The sequence below is a fragment of the Mycteria americana genome, chromosome 13 (assembly GCF_035582795.1).
Source record: "Mycteria americana isolate JAX WOST 10 ecotype Jacksonville Zoo and Gardens chromosome 13, USCA_MyAme_1.0, whole genome shotgun sequence".
Taxonomy (NCBI): domain Eukaryota; kingdom Metazoa; phylum Chordata; class Aves; order Ciconiiformes; family Ciconiidae; genus Mycteria; species Mycteria americana.
Window position 1 is genome coordinate 18295092 of NC_134377.1, and position 17199 is coordinate 18312290.

The 17199-nt window shown below is 46.6% G+C and overlaps 1 protein-coding gene across 1 annotated transcript in view; it reads left to right on the forward strand.

Annotated features, from left to right (window-relative positions):
• Positions 1 to 1552: 1552 nt before the first annotated feature.
• The window catches only part of HIC2 (HIC ZBTB transcriptional repressor 2), a 73607-nt gene continuing 57960 nt past the window's right edge, over positions 1553 to 17199 (forward strand). The window contains exons 1-2 of the mRNA XM_075515973.1: positions 1553 to 1976; positions 13230 to 13404. The gene's annotated coding sequence lies outside the window, so the exon portion shown is untranslated. The remainder of the gene's footprint in view (positions 1977 to 13229; positions 13405 to 17199) is intronic.

The following is a 17199-nucleotide window of genomic DNA, read 5'->3' on the forward strand; positions in this document are numbered from 1 at the left end:
AACCTAAATGTCTAAACTTGCCTGAAATAACTCCGGGATGCATTTTTCCCCTGTTTAGATAACATAGCACAAGGACTTCTGTGTATTTGCCTACCAATTCCTCTGGCACAGCGTGAAGCAAATGGCTACCTACACTTCCCTGGCTATTTGCAAGGCCACTTAGCTTTAAAATACAGCTAAGAGCAGCACCACCAATCTTAAATTAACTTTCCTGGTGGGGGAAGAGTCTTGAATTGATCCTTATCTACTTCACTGGGTCTTCTGCTGACAGTCAGGTTTGCTGTTCTCACCACTGTTAAAGTGTTCTGCTCTTTATTGGGTGTACTGTGAACAAACCACCAGTTCAGAGCTTTCTGATATGGCTGTTGTGATTTGCCTTATCTTTATTTGCTCCTCAAGCCACTTTGGTAGGGCTGAAGAAAGCATCTCCTGCAAAAACTTTGAACTCTGGATGAGCAACTAGAAAATATCTTTATTACCAGGGAAGGAGAGCTTAGGTTGCAGCTGGGATCCAGCTGAAGTGTATGCGAACTGCAGGGATCTGCACAGGAAGTGGCTGAGAGAGTCGCTGGCACTGAGGCTATTAGGGAATTCTTAGAGGTGTGTTAAATGGTAGGGTCGGCTTCACTAATGAATCACCTTGCTCAGGCGACAGAGAGTTTTGGTTATGGGTGGCTCCGAGGGCACAGAAGGAAAGAAAATGTCATCTCACACTTGCACCTAATACAGTGATTCCTACATGGGGTAGTGGAAGAACTCCTGTAATCCTGCATGATTACAATAAAAATGTTTATATGTGTTGCTCCTGCTATTACAGATTAATTAGCTACTGAAGGGAGAAAGTGCTACAAAGGTATAATTCAGATTTCTGCACAGTTGTACTTTGTGGCAATTGTCAGTAAAATTAAGGTGATATCAGTTCACTTACTTAACATTTTACAAAATAATAGCTTGAGCTTGCAGGCTGTGCACATGCTTAGTGTAAGCACGTGAATAGCCCCTGCTTGCTCACTGTGGTTACAGATGTGCTTAAAGTTAAGCACGCATGAAAGTCTTCGCAGGACCAGGGATGCAAAACACAAATAACTTTTCCCCTCGATATACTTCCACTAGGTAAATAACTAAAAAAAATGCCCAAAGCAAAACTTCAGACTTCTATAGATTCTATGGGTGTAAAGGCCATGTCTTCATCTGTGTCTTGGGTGGTGCAAAATGCACTGTCAGTCCTTAAAAAATAGACAGGAGTGATACAAAGCTAATATGCAAATTGCGTTATACATGAGGATGTGTTCTTCATTTGTGTACAAAGCTCATTTCGGATTCCAATACATGTACAAGCTCTAATCTATATAATTTCCCTTAACACACACTTGAGACCTCAGCAGTGATGGGAGAAATAATCTTAACAAATGCCTTTTTCATTGCTCAAAACCTGGGCGGGAGTAGCAGGATTTGGGTTGCCGGGAGGCAGTGGTCGGGCTCCGGGCTGGGTTTCGGGGTGCGGGTGGCAGGGCAGGGGGGCGGCTCGGGGTGGGGGAAGCCCTGGTCCCTCGGTGGGAACTACCCAGCTCCCCGTCCCTCTCCCAGCCCCGCCGCGGCAACATTTATTGCAAAAGCAGGAAATTGCTTATTACTAAACTCGCTGGCAAGGAGCGGGAGCCGATGCTGTTCCACACCGGCACAGCACTTGCTTAGCTGCTGCCTGCCCTGCCTCTCCTGGCTCCGCTCTTTATTCTTCTTCTTCCCCTCTTTCTCTCCTCTCTCCCTCTCTCTCTCCTCTTCTTTTTTTCATTTTGGCTTCTATTCAAATGTGGGTCAGGGGTGAGCGGCTCCCAACGTCACAAGCTTGCAAGATGGCGCTGGGAGGAAGGCTGTGAGATGAGGAACAGGCTGGTATAAACCGAGAGGACAGGAGAGGGAGAGGAGGAGGAGAGGGGAAGGGGAAGAAAAGCTGCTGCTCCAGATGCAATAAGAAGGTAACGCGGAGCGGGCGCGGGCGCGGGCGGGGGCGCGGGGCCGCGCGTCCCGCTCGGGCGGCCGGGCGCTGCCGGGCTCCGCGGTGCAGCCCAGCCCCGCGCCCCGCTCTTTATTTGCAGCCCCGGTTATTTGCCCGTCTGCGCGGGGCCACTCGGGGGAGTCGCCGGGGTGGCGGGGGTGTCCCCTTGTTCCCTGCCCTGCAGCAGCCGAGCCCGGCACCAGCCGTAGTTCCATCAAAAAAACACAGATCGCTTTCCTTCCCCCCTTGCCCCCCGCTCTCCATGCCCCGGGCCCCCTCCCCTCGCTCGCCCGGCGCGCTGCCCCGTTGCTTTCGGGGCCGGGGCGTACCTACGCTCTATTCGCCACCGTGCCTGTCTGGGGATTGCAAATGTTGGCTATTTGGTTGAAGCGGCTGGAAACTTTCCCCCTCCTCCCGTGCCATTTGTGTGCGTGTGGTGTGTGTGTGTGCGCGCACGGGGGTGCGCTGCCCCTTCCCCGGCGGCGGTGGGGTCGGGGCGGGGGGCCGCAGCTGCTGCCCGCCGGGGCCGGCCGGCGTGGGGGTGACCGGCGGGGCGGGCAGGCAGCCCCGGAGCAGCAGCAGCCTTCTCCCCATCGCCGCTCGCCCCCTGCAAGTGAGCCGTATTTTATTTTTTTTTTCCCCCGAAAGGAGGGAGCGGAGCCTCGGGGTGCCGGGGGGCGTGTTTGTGCTGGGGATCCGGCCGCATTGTGGAGGAGAGGGCAGGGAAGGGGCTCCCGGGACTCGCATCGCCTCCTTTCCCCCGCAGTCCATCCGCGGGGCTGCAGGGCGACGAGCCAGGCCGGCATCCCCGACCCCAGCGCCGGCCCCTGCCCCGCTGGGCACCCCCTGCTCTGCCGGGACCGCGGTGAACTTTCGCCCTGGCTCCCCCCGTCCCCGCCGCCCCCCTCGGCCCTTCGGGATCGCGGAGAGAAGGACCCGTCGGCTCCGCTCGCCCTGCCCGTCGCTGCGGGTCTCCGGCTTTTGTTACGGCACCGTCTCGGATGCAATGGACGGAGCGCCGGATCGCGCACCCTCCCGCGGCCGGGGGCTGGCAGGACCCTGCCTGCCCGGCTTTGTGCCCCCGGAGGAAATGCGCGCTTCCCCGGCCCCGCCAGCCGGGCGCAGAGCTGTCCACCCAGCTCAAAAAAACCCCACCAGCGCGGACGTCCCGGCTGGCAACGTTGTTGCCGAGGCGCGTAACACTGTAATTCAGGCAGCCGGGAGGGCCGATCGCTGCCCGCGGCTGCCCGGTCCCGGGCGAACGGCGCCGCGCAGCGCCGCGGAGCCGGGCCGGGCTCTGCATCCCCAGGCGCGCCGGTGCCGGTGCCAGCTCGGCGGCGGGTGGAGCCGGGCTTTTTTGCTTTTCTGGTTGCATTTAAAAGCGACGCAAAGCCGGCGGGGGAGCGGGGGTGGGGGGAGGCCGTGTGCGCGGCCCCCCCGCGCGGTGCGCGGCCCCCCTGCGCGGTGCGCGGCCCGGGGAGCCCCGCGGCGCCCGCGGCGCCCAGCCCGCTGCCTTGCCTGCTCCCGGCCCCTTTTGTATGGGGCGAGAGCCGGCGGGAGAAGTCAATTATTGACTTCTGCTTGGACCGGCCCCAGGTGGCAGCGGGCACGGCGGCTCCCGGCGCGCCCCCCGCGCTCCCCGTTATCGCGGCCGCCAGCCGCGCTCCTCCCGGGGCGCTCCGCGGCCGCCGGACACCGCCCGGGCGCTGCTCCCGGCCCCGCGGCGGGCGCCTGCCGACACGCGGGGACGCGGCCACTCGCAGCTTCCCGCTGACACCCGCGGCCGCCGAAGCCCGGGGCCGCCGCGGCGCTGCCTGCGAGCGGGGCGGGCGGGCACCCCGGCAGCAGAGGAGCGGGCTGCGTAGGAAACCAAGCGCCTTAGCAGGCGGCTGCCGAAATCCCCCTGGATGCTACTCGGTTGTTAGAACAAATCTGAGAGCGCGGCCAGAAACCAGTTAAGAAGAGCACCAAAATTAGGTTCCGCTAATAAGCTGTCCTTTGACCGAAACTGGTTTAAATTTATTGCGGAATGCTGTTTATATTTGAATGGCTCCCATGTTTTTCCACAAATTAAAAGGGAAAACAATACGCAATAGTCACTTTCATTGGAAAATGTCAGAACCACCAGCAGATGTTTGCTGTGCTTGATAAATACAGTGTATAAACAACTAGTATTTCAAGATGACTTACTACTATTTTTTATGACTCAGAACTATTGTCTATACTGCAGCAGCTCTGGAGAGAAAGCTGTAAATGACTCCTTAGGATTTCACAGCAAACCTACATGGCGAAAATGACATATGGAAAGAAAATTGACTTATTTCCACAACTGCAAGTGGCCTCCTTTTTGCGCCTTTTCATTAGCAATCTAATCCTAAAAGCATTAGGAGCAATTATTTGCAGTGGTGCCTGACATTCTAGGTCTAATTATTTAAATCAGTTTAACTTTTGATGGTTGACCCATTAGGTCAAATCTGTGTGCCCTTTGTTATATTTATTAAAAAAAAAAAAAGGAGGGGAGGGGGGTCTTCAAACTTGCCACCTGCTACTGCCATATCATTTTAGCTCTGGAGGAGATCAGCGTTAAGAATAAGCGACCTCTTACATTTGTTACTTTCCATTCTAACGCGGGTAAGGAAATCCCGCATAAGTGCCGTGTTCTTTTGCGTCTAAAATCCGTTGCTTAATCACGGCAGGCTTGCGTGGCCACAGGGGTGTAAGCAGGAGGAATGGGAGAATCTGAGGATATAGCAGGTTTTTCTTATATTGTGCTTCCTAATTACGCGAAATGCAGACGAGATGCACATACATAAAAGGGACGATTTTTCAGTGTTGGGGGAAAAGCTTCTTCCAAGGGTCTGGGAGAGCTCTAAATCTTTAATGCATAAAGAAATAGCTCACGTTAGTATGCACATACGTTGCTGGGCGGAATGACTTATGGATGTGTAGATAGCAATAAGTATCGCAAGATGCTTGAAGCACTTGGTATCACGTGATACGCTGTAGTGTCGGTGCTGAATTGTTTGGCAGAAGCCAATGTGTGACAAGGGGTGGGGGGAGAGAGAAGGGGAGAAAGAGAAGGTGAGAGGCCTTATTCCAGAAGGGTACATGTTCAATTTATTTTGATTAGTCCTTTAAAAGGACTAGAACACAACCTAATGCTAATCAGTTTGGCTATGTAATGGATTGAAACTCCCTAAAACATCCACGGCAGCCCAAAATTGGTGGTCACAGCATGAAATTTGAAGCTGTGAACAGCAGATCTTGCTATGAGAGTTCTCATTTTCTACCATCTTTACAGCTCATAGTAATTAAGAACTGTCAAACATAAACTGTATGTTGCGCATTCCTTTGGCCTTGTATAGAAAATAGTACATGGCTATTCTTCGAGCTCCTGCTAGCTTCTTTGATGACAGATGCTGGGAAATAGGATAATGTTTGAGAACTGAGGTGCATTTGCCTTCGTATCAGAACTCCTGTCTGTGCTGACTGCAGCGTTTAACTCTCTCATCCAGTCTGATGAACGTATCGCAGCTTGATAGGTAGAAGGGATTGGTATGATGAGGTTGTCATGTTTCCTCTACAGAAAACCACGTTTCCCATCCCCTAACCCAGTCTGACTGATAAAGCATATGAACAAAACTGCAGTTTCTGACAACATCCAAGGAAGAACGTTGCCACAAAGTGGCATTTCAGTGCAGGAGCAAATGTGGTCCTGGAATGGGAGAAAGCAGAATCACATTGGTGACACAGCCATTATATTGGCTGTATTGTGACAGGCAAAGCTCAATGGGAAGGGGGACCATTTCAGCGTCAGCAGACATGCCTACCCTGCTGGGCTGGGAGAAAAATTAACAGGGCTCAGCTGTGGGACTGCAACGACAGAGTGTCAACCCAACCATAAGCAGGAGAATATATTTTAAAAAATAAAGATGACTTATCCTTTGGCTTCATGTGGATTGAACACCAGTGATTAAACCACTAGGGCTGCTTAAATTGTTTTTATCTTGCTATAGTATCAGGAGCAAGGACAATGCATCGCAATAGAGATTTCACTCTGCTGTGCTCTAGCTCATTGGCAAAGCAACTCCATTGGTTTGTTTAGGTCTTTTTCAGTCAGCGGTGACAATGTGCTTACTTCTCTCAAAAGTAGCAGAAACAATGTAAAAAAAAAAAGTGTTCCTGAGAGTTGTATTTTCTTGTTCAGTTAGCATCTCCAGGTTCCAACAGGATGCCAATTTTAGGCTGGGTTTCTTTCCTTGAAGTGTACGCGTATTACAAGCTAGCTGTCCAAACTTGTGTTACTCATGCTTCTTGTTTGTAATTCCTGGAAAGAAAATTCACCCTCCAGTGCTGGCTCCCACAAAACAAGGAAGAAATGAAACAGTGAGGTCAGTCCTGAATTTTAAGCTGATATAAAAGGGGTTGTTACAATAGCTGTAAGGAGGAGACTACAACACTGCAATAGCTGTACCTGCTGTAAGTGACAGGTGAGAGAAATTTTGTTCTTTTTCATCTGTGTTTGGATGACGGCCCAGTGCTGGCCACAAACTGCAATCCAGGATTAATCCTCACGTAGTGTTTTCTTTCTATATATCAGATTTCTCATTTTGTTAATAAGCACAGCCTACATGCACTTCAAGTCAGCTCTTCTGGAGTGGAAGCAACAGGGTTTTGCATTATTGAAATGACGGCTCTTACGCTTTCCTAGAGCCCATACTGTTTGACCAGGGCAGGGCAGAGGGTGATCCTTGTAATCACAAATCCTAAACAGGGATTCTAGTTACTGATTTTACTTAATGGAAAGGGGTGGGGAATCTAGTTTATCCAGGATTACACATGTACTATTATCACATTTTCTGATGTGCGCACTGTGGATTGGAAGGGGCTAAAGAGTGATCTTTTAAACTGAAAGCCTCAAGCAGGCGTTTGGAAATGGACCTGTTGTGGGAAACGGTTGTCAGCAATGGGCTTCCTTCAGCACTGGCTTTCTTGCTAATGTAGAAAAGACAAAACTGCTCAGCTCTCCTGCAGAAAGTGTCAGAAGACACATGCACTGACAGCTAAGCTGGGAGAGGAAGGGTCCTAGTCCTCAGCTGGCAATAAGAAGAGTTTAGAGAAGTGCAGGGAGTTTCCTGCTCAAAACTGTCATCAGGGGCTGCTCTCCCCAGTAAAAATGGCCCTGAAAAGAGGGTGTACTTCTTGCGTCCGTTGCTAAATGTTCTGAGAGATCTATGGAGGAACTAGGAACAACTCCCTCTTGTTCTTCCAGCTTTAGATACTGGATGGAAAAACTTGCCAATGTTGTCCTTGCCCAGGTTCTGGATGGGAGGTAGAAAGCATTTCGTGTCAGTATGCTGGCCTGAGGCATTCGCTGTCCTTCAGTCTCTTGGGTAAAGGAAGAGGGGGTAGCTTTCAATAATATATCAGTTTGCCCTATCTGCTCCCTTCCCCCACTGAACCAAACACCGCGGAAGATAAAATTGTCTTCAAATCAGTCTTTTGCCATGACTTTTAAAAGAGACAGTTGATGGACTGACTGGGGAAGAGGCCTCATACGGTAAACAGCCTTACTCTGCTCTTCATGCTGGGCTAGTCCCATTCATTCCTGGACTGGTTTAAGATGACAGGGGTGTACAGCAGATTCCTGCCCCTAAATGTGTGCTCATTTCCCGTTGCATAAAGAACCATTCAGTGTGTGGATTCAGTTTTCCAGGAGTCACGTATAGACACTGCCATGTCGGACTCCACTTACTGCATTTCCATCTGCTGTCAAGATGCCAGCAGCCAGTCTGATGGTTTGGAAGTCTTCTCTCTTGTCCAATAAAGAACAGAATAGAGTAATTTGCATTGCCAGTTTTAACTGAGAATTGAAATCAGCCGACAAGAAACCTTATTTTAAAGCTTGCTTGTTTGTCCATGTGGTAGTTACTCTCCAGTGGAAAGACTGGATCTCACTGGTTTGTAGCTATTAAAACATGTTGATGTGCAACTAAAAATAACTTTAAAGTAAATTTGGTATTATTTTCTGTTAAGCAGGAGGACAGGGTTTAACACATTCAAGCTATGATTTAACATGCAAATCAGAAACAAAATGAATTGAGTATGGTATTGTTTCTGAGAAATGTATCAAGCAATTTCTTATATAGCATTACATTCAATGAAATGCTAAACCTGAGTATTTTGAAGTGTTAAATAAAAATATTTGGAAAAGATTTTCTTATCAAGGTACTTTCTGATGACATCTTGAGGCCCCTTCCTATGTGACTTGTTCTGTGATTCTTAATCAGCTCCACTTTAAATGCAAAGCAAAGGAAATGTTCTTTCAGCAAAAGCAAATTGATTATTTTCTAGTTATGCTGCTCTTTTATGAGTTTAGAACTAGCAGATATTAGTCTCTGACACCTAGTTTTAATTTGGAGGGAAGTAAGCTTTCCTGCCCTTCTGCCCCTCCTCAAATCTCAATTGCTTTCTCCAGTCTGAAAGAACTAGCTATTGAACTAAAACTGAAAAAACCATCCTCTCGGTCCCTTTACAAGAGGCTCCTGATGTGAAAGGTTAGTTAACTGCCCAGGATTGGATGAAACAATAAAGTGGTGGCTCTCTGTTTAGGGATTGACTTTCCTCAAAACTTCACTAGCAAACACACACAATTGAAGACCGACTTTTTTTTAAACAAGACCTATTTAAAAGAAGGTTTGAAATTATGCCAGTGTATAGTGAGACTTGAACTTGTGCTGTTTTTATTTAATGTTGTTTCCCCTACCCCTGGAAGGGTGAGGTGCTTTGTTATTCGTAGTTTCTGTTTACCCTTACAAAGTATTCAGAATGGTCTTCATGTGGAACTTTTTGCATCAAACTTCTTGAGTCCTTGAAAAAGGCTCTTTGTTCATTTTCTAGGCAGTTCAAATGCTCTTTGATAATGTGATATTAGTGACATGGTTATGCCCAGTCTTCAAAATAAAATGTGGATGTCCTTCTAGGCAGGAAAAATATCTACCACAGTTGTAGATGGCAGGGAATCCACTAAAAAATGTAAATGTGTGTGCACATCCATGAAGCGTACATAGCCAGAACTGTAGTACCAAAATGCTCAATAAAAGGAATTTTGGCATGAGAGTGAGAGTTGTCTTGTAATTCTTCAGATGTCAGCAGACTGATGTTTGGCTGAGCGTGTTTTAAAAGTAACGTAACTTATGACTTGAAAAGTTTTACCCAGAAAACGTGGTTATAAGTACTTACTGTTATGCATTGGTGCAGCGGTTGAATGTCTGCATGCGTTTAATTCTTCTGGGTGAGCTTGTGGTCTAGGGAACTCTGGGTTCAGCTTCTATCACTGATTTAAATTTTCCATGCTATGGTCGTGAAGGAAGTTAAGCAACTTAAGTTTTCCTCATCTTTAAAGTATGGAGAATACAATGTCCTTGGTTTGTCTTGTATATTTATCTTATAAATGCTCATCATATTTAAAAGTTTGCACAATGGGACCCTGACCTTAGCAAGGGCCTGTAAATGCTGTCATCATACACATAATTCTAATAAAGCTTCAGAATGGTGAAGTTGCCAAAGGACTAACGCTTTCGTATTATGCAAAACCCACAGTGGGGGAGGAAGAATAGAGAAGATTGCCCTCCAGTCCTTCAGAAATGCTACGTTTCTTAGTCTCCACTGTACTTTATCAAAGGCGGCTTTCAAAATTGTAATGAAAATTGAAACATGCCAGCTACAAAAACTACTCACTTTTTGCTACAGCATTGAAAATATTAACGAGACTGTATGTCCCTGCAGTGAACACTGGGGTTTTTTGGAAGGTCTGTTTTGCACTGCCAGTCTCTTCCTGGGAATAAATAAATGCCTCTAAATAATCCCTTTCAGGATGCGCAGAGCAGCAGTTTGTATTTTTTTGTCTTTCCTCCCTGGGTTGCATGGTGCAGTGCCAGCGTACTGCGTGACGCAACAGTCTTGGAAATTCTTGGAAAAGCACTTCCGTTTGCTCTAGGTAAAAATTGTGTTGGCAGCAAAACTGACTCTGCTGTTTACAAGCTGGCAGCATTCTTAAGTGAACTCCAAGAAAAGTAGTTTAATGTATGCGGTTCTGCATATCCATCCAAGATGCAGAGGTGTTTGGGACTGCTGGCCTGTTATTATGGGTGGTGCCTCTGGAGAAGGAATGTCTTGAGTGTTTCCCCAAGTGTGGACCTCTTTTTAGTAGCTGTAGTCAGCTGGCTTATTCCAGTTGTGCTGGGTCTCCCAGTTTCTGGTTGCTACTTGTAAGTGATGGGTTTAATTGCCATAATGATATTCCTTAGCTCCTGAGTGAGGGAAAAAGTGACCTGCGTGAGGAGAGAGGACTATAAGCCGTTATCTTCATTCTGACAATCTCTATTTTGGTGGCTAAACCAGAGTTGAGTATGAGAATTTGTTTGCCACTGATTTGTTATTTGATTCTGGAAAAACAATTTAATCTGTCTGTACCTCTCTGTGTAAGGGCATGATATTTTGAAGATGGGCTGAATTTCCATTAGCATTTAATGAACAGTAAATAACAGTAGTAGCCGCTATTGTCTAATATTTCACCCTGTTATGGTGCAAGAGGATTTCAAGCTGTATGCTGTACTAATAATTCAGTGTCTTGTAAGTGGAACCAAATGCAGAGAAAACTAGTACATTTGATAGTGCTGTAGTACTGGAAATCATGCTGTTATTTAAAAGCTGCATGGAGGTGTAACTAACAACAGAGGACAGTCATGGAAGGAAAATATATTTTAAGGGTCCTGCTGGAACAGTGATCATTGGAGTATGGAATTAAAATATTTGCCTATCCAGCAAAGAGATCCTTTCCACCCAAGGATCTCAAAATGCTTTCATAATTAGTAATCTGTGACTTACAGCTGTGTCTCTGGCATCTTCATATAACCTTTTTTGAGCTGTTTATATGACTTTCTGAAAGCTGCACAAGGGTTCTTCCCTAACAGAACAGAAGCCATGGCCATAGCCAGACAAACCAGCTTCCACTCCCAGTAGATGAAAATGACTGATTAAGCATCCCAGTTTCTCTCTTTCACTTGTAATAAACAAACGAAATCTCCGTCTCCCTTCCAAATTTTGAGGGTTCATATGAAATGGGGCCTGGGCTACATGACGCCAGCTGTACCGTTTCAAAAGACTTATCAGTAGTTTCCTACCTAGTACCCAGAGCATCTAATATCATATGCCAGAGGCTTGGGATGTTCCCCATCCATGAACTGGTTGGACAAGAAAGGGGGAAAGGAGTCCAGGTGAGTCCAAGCAAGTTTCTGTGTGCATCTACTCTGCCATTATTCAGAATATTTGCCTATTTGTGCTCGCTTCCTCCGTGGTAACACATGGACCCATGCTACCTCTGTGTTTGTCTAAAACAGCTTGTGTTGTGCCCCCACCAAAGAGCAAAAAAAAACCCCAAAGCACCCCCCCCAAACCTTCTTGGAGCAAAAGGAAAGCACATCCCCTTTTGAGGTGGAGGGGAAGCTGTTTCATTACAATGGCTTTGACCATCAAAAGTGGTGAGTGGGAGGGAATCTGACAGCGTTAGCTCTGTAGATTGACTGGCTGGGGTCACGTTTTTGTAAGTGAGAAGGTAGCAGCTGTCCTTTGTGGCATGCAGGACGCAGCGTTTCAGGGGAACTTGCAGATTTTTTTTCCATAAGAACCGCTCCATGCTGTGCCATGCTGCTGTCCCACCCCTCCCTCTTCTGTGCTTTGGGAGGGGGGAAGGGGCTGGGTGCCCATCAGGAATGCCTGCACTGGCACGGGGAAAGCAAGTCTGCCTCTACTAACCTTACACATTACTGGAGACTACTCAGTCAAGTTTGTTGCTTTAATTTTGTTTTCGGTTCCCGTTTTTTTAAATCTGCAGGGAAGAAGGGATGGCAGCATCTTGAGTGAAGTCAGTGTAATGCCAGGGTGTGGGATTTCCATAATTCAGTGCCTGTCTTACTATTTTTTAACAAAATGCTTGAAATTAAAGAAGCGGAGACGTAGTATGAACATGGCAGTTTTGCAATAAAATAAAAAAATGAACAGTGCAAACTGGTTGTTGGTCAGATCAGAGTCTTCAGGGGAAACTGTCTCTAATAGATGTCATTGTAAGGGTAATGCTGCACTTGGCACCAAAAATTAGATTTAATGCCATAAATGGAGATAAAGCACATTGCAGCTGACAATATACTTCCAGACCATGTCCCTGGCTAAAGAGCTTGCAATGCAAGGCACAAATAGGTGCAGTATAGATAACTGACTGGGGGGGGTCAGATTCTGCAAATGCTTACTTAGGCACTTTGCTTCAACTCAGTGTGACTGCTGGAGTAAGAGCTTGCACAATCCAGCCTGAGGAGTGGGGCTGGAGCCTTATAGCTGTTGGGTAAAACAGAACTGCTTGGGGGTTTTATTTATTTTTCAAGTGCCTGGTGAGGCGGGCTTTAAGTAAAAGCCTGCTTCCGACCCTGACTTGCATGCCTGTTTATTTGCTGTAATCACCTGTAACCTAGAATTGCAAAACTCCTGTGGATACACTGCTGATGCCTTTGTAAAGTTTCCCTAGCAAAAATTCAACTGGATTTTAAAAGCACATGCTTCTTTCAAAACGCTTAGCTATAAAGTTCAGCCCTGCCAGCCTGGTGGGCTGAGAACGTTTCAGAAAAGCTCAGAGGGCCACATCGAATACTATGGGTCCCATTTCCCAGTCTGATTTGTTGCCTGAACTCTTTGAAGGGAGCGGAGCACCTGCAAATCCCCTTCTGGGGATTCCCTTAAAATGTGGGGAAGCCTCCAACAGGTGTGTGGAGCTGGCGTGGCCTTGGCCCAAGGTGGGGAGAGGTGTGGCTGGGACCCGTCTGAACCTGCTCTTGGGCTGGAGCAGGGAATCAAAGAGGCTGTAAGTGGTAGCTGTTCTCAGCTCCTCTCATTCCCCTGAGCCTAGGGAAGGGATGCTAACCTTGGCCGGGCAGAGTTCAGTAAGCTATTCTCTGCTTTTCTGCAGCCTGTTAGGAAGCAGGCAGTGGGCAAGGGAGTTGCAGCTGCTTGTCCCCCCCTCTGAGAGGCAGCGGGTAGGCTGCCGGGGCAGATGCTGACTAATTGTATCAGGAAAGAAGTGGGAGGCGATAGAGCTGATTCAGATCCCTGGTTTAAAAATCCTGAGCCTGGCTGAGTGAATGCCTGATTAATGTATTTTCTTCTCGGATTCATTTGCTTTGAGGTCACAGTTCAGAGGCTCAAGAGAAAACAGTCAAGACATTACGAGTCTCGCTGGATGCGTGTCACATGCTCGCTGCCTAGGTGCTCGCCCTGTAAAAGGCTTTGACGACGTGAAGTCCCCGACAGACTGCGGTACTACCGTGTCAGAGAAGGCCCTGGCTGGGATGTCTGCTTGGGTAGGGGTTTGAATCTTTCTTTTTCTTAGGAAGCAGTTCGTTGGCTGGCATTAAAAAGTTATTCCTTCTGATGGGTCATTGGATTGCCTTCATAAGACCTTTCTGGCTTGTTTTAAAAACTTAATGTTTAAGGGATAAACAAAGCATTTCTTTTGCTTTCATTGAAAAGAGTGTAAGCACTTCCTCTGAGTAGGAAAGAAAAGCACAATTATTCATATGAAGTCAGTCTCTACAGTGAATGACTGGACAAAAAAAGTCCAATTGGAAGAGTACATCATTTCTACTGAGGGCAACAGACTTTTTAATTCTGTTCATCCCCAGAAGTCTTAGAGAAAAATATGTTTTCTCCCTCCTGCTTCTTGTCAGAGGATTTGGCAGAAAGAAATCTACCTCCTTCCTAATCTAGTTTTTAGAACGTATTTGCTCTTTAAGAACAAGTCAGCACAGTAATCCTGTTTCATGTTAACTGCTATGAAATATGGTGTTAACTTTTTAGCCCTATAGTGGCAGGAAATGGGATTTAAGTTTTTTTTCCTTGAGTATAGAAGAGTTTAGGAGCAGGATTTAAAAAAAAAAATTCCTTATAATCCTGTCTCCGATTCTATTTCCATAGACTAATCTTTCAATTAATCTCATTTGTCTATTATGCAATTCGGTGTATGATTTTAACCATGATAGTCTTTAAATGCAAGTTGACACTTCAGATCTCTGTGCTGGCTTCAACTCTTCATCCATAGTGTCTGCTTATTTCGATTTATGCTCCGGTTGTTGAACCTGTTGGATTCTTTGCTTCCTCCAGAATTCTCAGCTGTGCATATACTTGCTTTTTCCAACCATTTCTACATATTTGCCATATCACTGTAACCTCTTCATTCTCTGGGCTGTGCCTATTCCTATCTGTTTTTTCTGCCTCTTTCCACACAAACTTTGCACCATGTTTTGGGCTGTCCTTCATAAATGTAACAGTAATTTCTTCACTGTAAGCTACTCCAGAACTTCAGAGAGTCACCAAATAGTCTAGGGTTACATCCATGCAAGTGTTGGTGTAGCATCTGTTTGTGCATGAAGACTCTCTTTAGAATAAGATCTGTGTTTCAAAACTCTGCAAACATCCTTCCTATTATAATACTTGAAGGCCAGTTGGCACAAATCTTTTTTTTCCTGACTTGTATGAAACTGATATCCCAGTAAATAAGAAAGTATCATTGCAGATACTTTTAGGGACAGGAAAAATGAGGAACACGTACTGTGACTTGCAGGAAAATCTTCTGGCTGTTCTATTGACGATGTCCTTCCGCTTCCCTTAGTATACTTTTTAATGTTTGATTAATTCTTCTGAGCAGAAGAGTCATATGACAAAGTTCTAAGGAATATTCCAAAAGAGACAAGCTTGAATGTGTTGCTGCTTTGTCTTGCTAGATACCAGTGGTTACACTGAAGCCTCTGGTTGTACAGTTCCCACTTGTTCTTGACCTCAAACCTCCGGCCTATGTCAAAGTCTGGCTTTCCAGAACTGTGGGCCCTTATGTCTAGGGGAAACTTGTGACTGAGGGAAGGTTTGATATCAAATGCTCTCAAATCCTGTTGAAATCAGTAGGTTGAGGGTGCTCATTGCTAAGATCAGGCCCAACAGCTAAGATGCAATTTGCAGATCAGATCCCTCCTGCAGTTGGGTCACAGAGCCTTGGGGAGAAGCAGTAGATAGTCTCGTTCCCTGCTATGGACAGTCTTGAGCCTTCTCATTAAATTGATCATTATGTATTACACACACACACATACGCACTCTTTCTCTAATCTGAATATATGTGAATAATACCAGACATGAGTGTTCCTGTGTGGAATAAGTGAACTCAGTTACGCTTGGTGTTCAGTTATGACAGGAAAAAATGGGGTTTGGTACTTAGTGCTGAACAGCAGAGGCCAACTCATCAAGTTTTTCCATTGCAAAAATGCTATGTCTGAATTTCTTAAATAGTGTGTGTCTATAACAGGCCCAGAGACATGACAGCACACGTGGAGCACATGAAGGGGAAGACACAGGACATGAATTTTTCTGCAGGTTTTAACAAAGCCAGAATCTTCTGTGCCCTCTTTGGTCTGCCACACAGAACAAAAGCCCCAGGGGGTTTGTTTCTAAAGTAATCTGAGAGCTGCCAGCACAAAATGAAAGCCCCAAGGGCTTCTCCAGTCATTGAAGGGGCATCCACAGCCTATAAATGTGAAAATGCAACTGAGCTGCACTTTGAAAGTGAGAGGACAGTGGCCTGGCACAGCCACTGGGGAGTCACTGCACAGTCAAGACTGACACAATGTGGAACTCATGAACTTGTGCCTAAACAAGTCATTCGTTTAACCAGTATGTGACTTATTGCATGCTGGTGGCTGTTGGGCCCCACGTCCCGAATGTTCCTCTACCACCTTCCCCGTGTCTGTGCATAAGTCAGCTCCCCTGTGGGAGGAGAAGGACACTTGATGTGGCACAAAGCCTGCTGGAAAATCCCGAAGTCGTGCTTCATTTCAGACCTGGGCATGTGGGATGCCTGGCTCTAACAAGTAACGTGAGTTTTCCTCTGCTGTCTTTTAAGAGGGACTGCCCACCTCTGCGTCTGGAGGCAAGGGTCTGCGTGGCCTGTTGTGAGGAGCAGCATGAGTCTCCTCCCGTTTTTGGCTCCATCCTACAGATATGCAAGCCTTGGAAGTGAGTTTGTTGCTTTCCCCGCAGGCCTCAGCATGCAGCTCACCCTTAGCGAGCGGGGCAGAAAGCGCTGTAGGAGGGAGCCGGAGGGCAGTGTGGGCAATGCAGGGGTTCTTGCTCCAGCCCTTGGCTGTCCGCATCCCCGGCAGGCAGAGCTGCTGCATGGCCACCGTCACGGACAGTTGCACCTGATGTGTGGGAGTTACTTGGCACCTTGTGGATGTAGTTTCCCATTGATTTTTGGTGGAATTGATTTATAGAGCTATTTAATGGAATTGATTCTTTTTACAACTTTTTTCCCCTCTTAAAGACCAATTGTTTTTCTTGAGTGATGGCTACAAGTTTGTGTTTATGTATTAATATGCTCATGCACCCGCAGTCCCAACTGTGTTCTTTCTACTCGCACTGCAAAAGAAAGTCTCAATCTCAAACGCGATCTTAAATTTTAATATTATATTTGATGTACGACCTGGAATAAATTAAACATGCTAGAACTTGCAAGATGAAATCCTAGTGGTGGGTATAACCACAAAGCAGTGTTCTGTTAAGCCAAGGACTGTGGAGAATGTCTGTTGTGGTTGTGTCTGGGTTACGAGTGGCTCCCTTTGGTTTAGTGTAGGTGGATATTTTTATTCTGCCTGGCTTGTGAACAAGGGGATGAAAATTCAGAATTTACCTATGAGAAGTGTAAGACTCGGCAGAGTTTTCCTTTACAAGCCCATAGGTAGGAACCACATTTTTATCCTAAACCCAATATTTTTATTGTATTTTATGTCTTTCATTGATTGTCACTCCAAAGTGGCTTGCGTTAAGAAAATACAATATTCTGTACCTGGAGGAATATTATGAGAAACGGTGAATAATTCTCTGTTATTGTTTTGCACTTTGCAGGTCAGTTCTGTCAGTAAGTTTAACTTGCAAATTTATGTTGTGGTTTTGGGCTTCTTTCTTTTTTCCTTCCTTTCTATCTTTCTTCCTTCAAGAAGCACCAAAATAAATTTGGGCAGGATCCTAGCTCTGGGTGGGACTCCTGAGCATATATTACGCCACCCAAATTTCCAGATCAGAGAGACTTAGACGTGTGCTGAGGGCTTAGGACC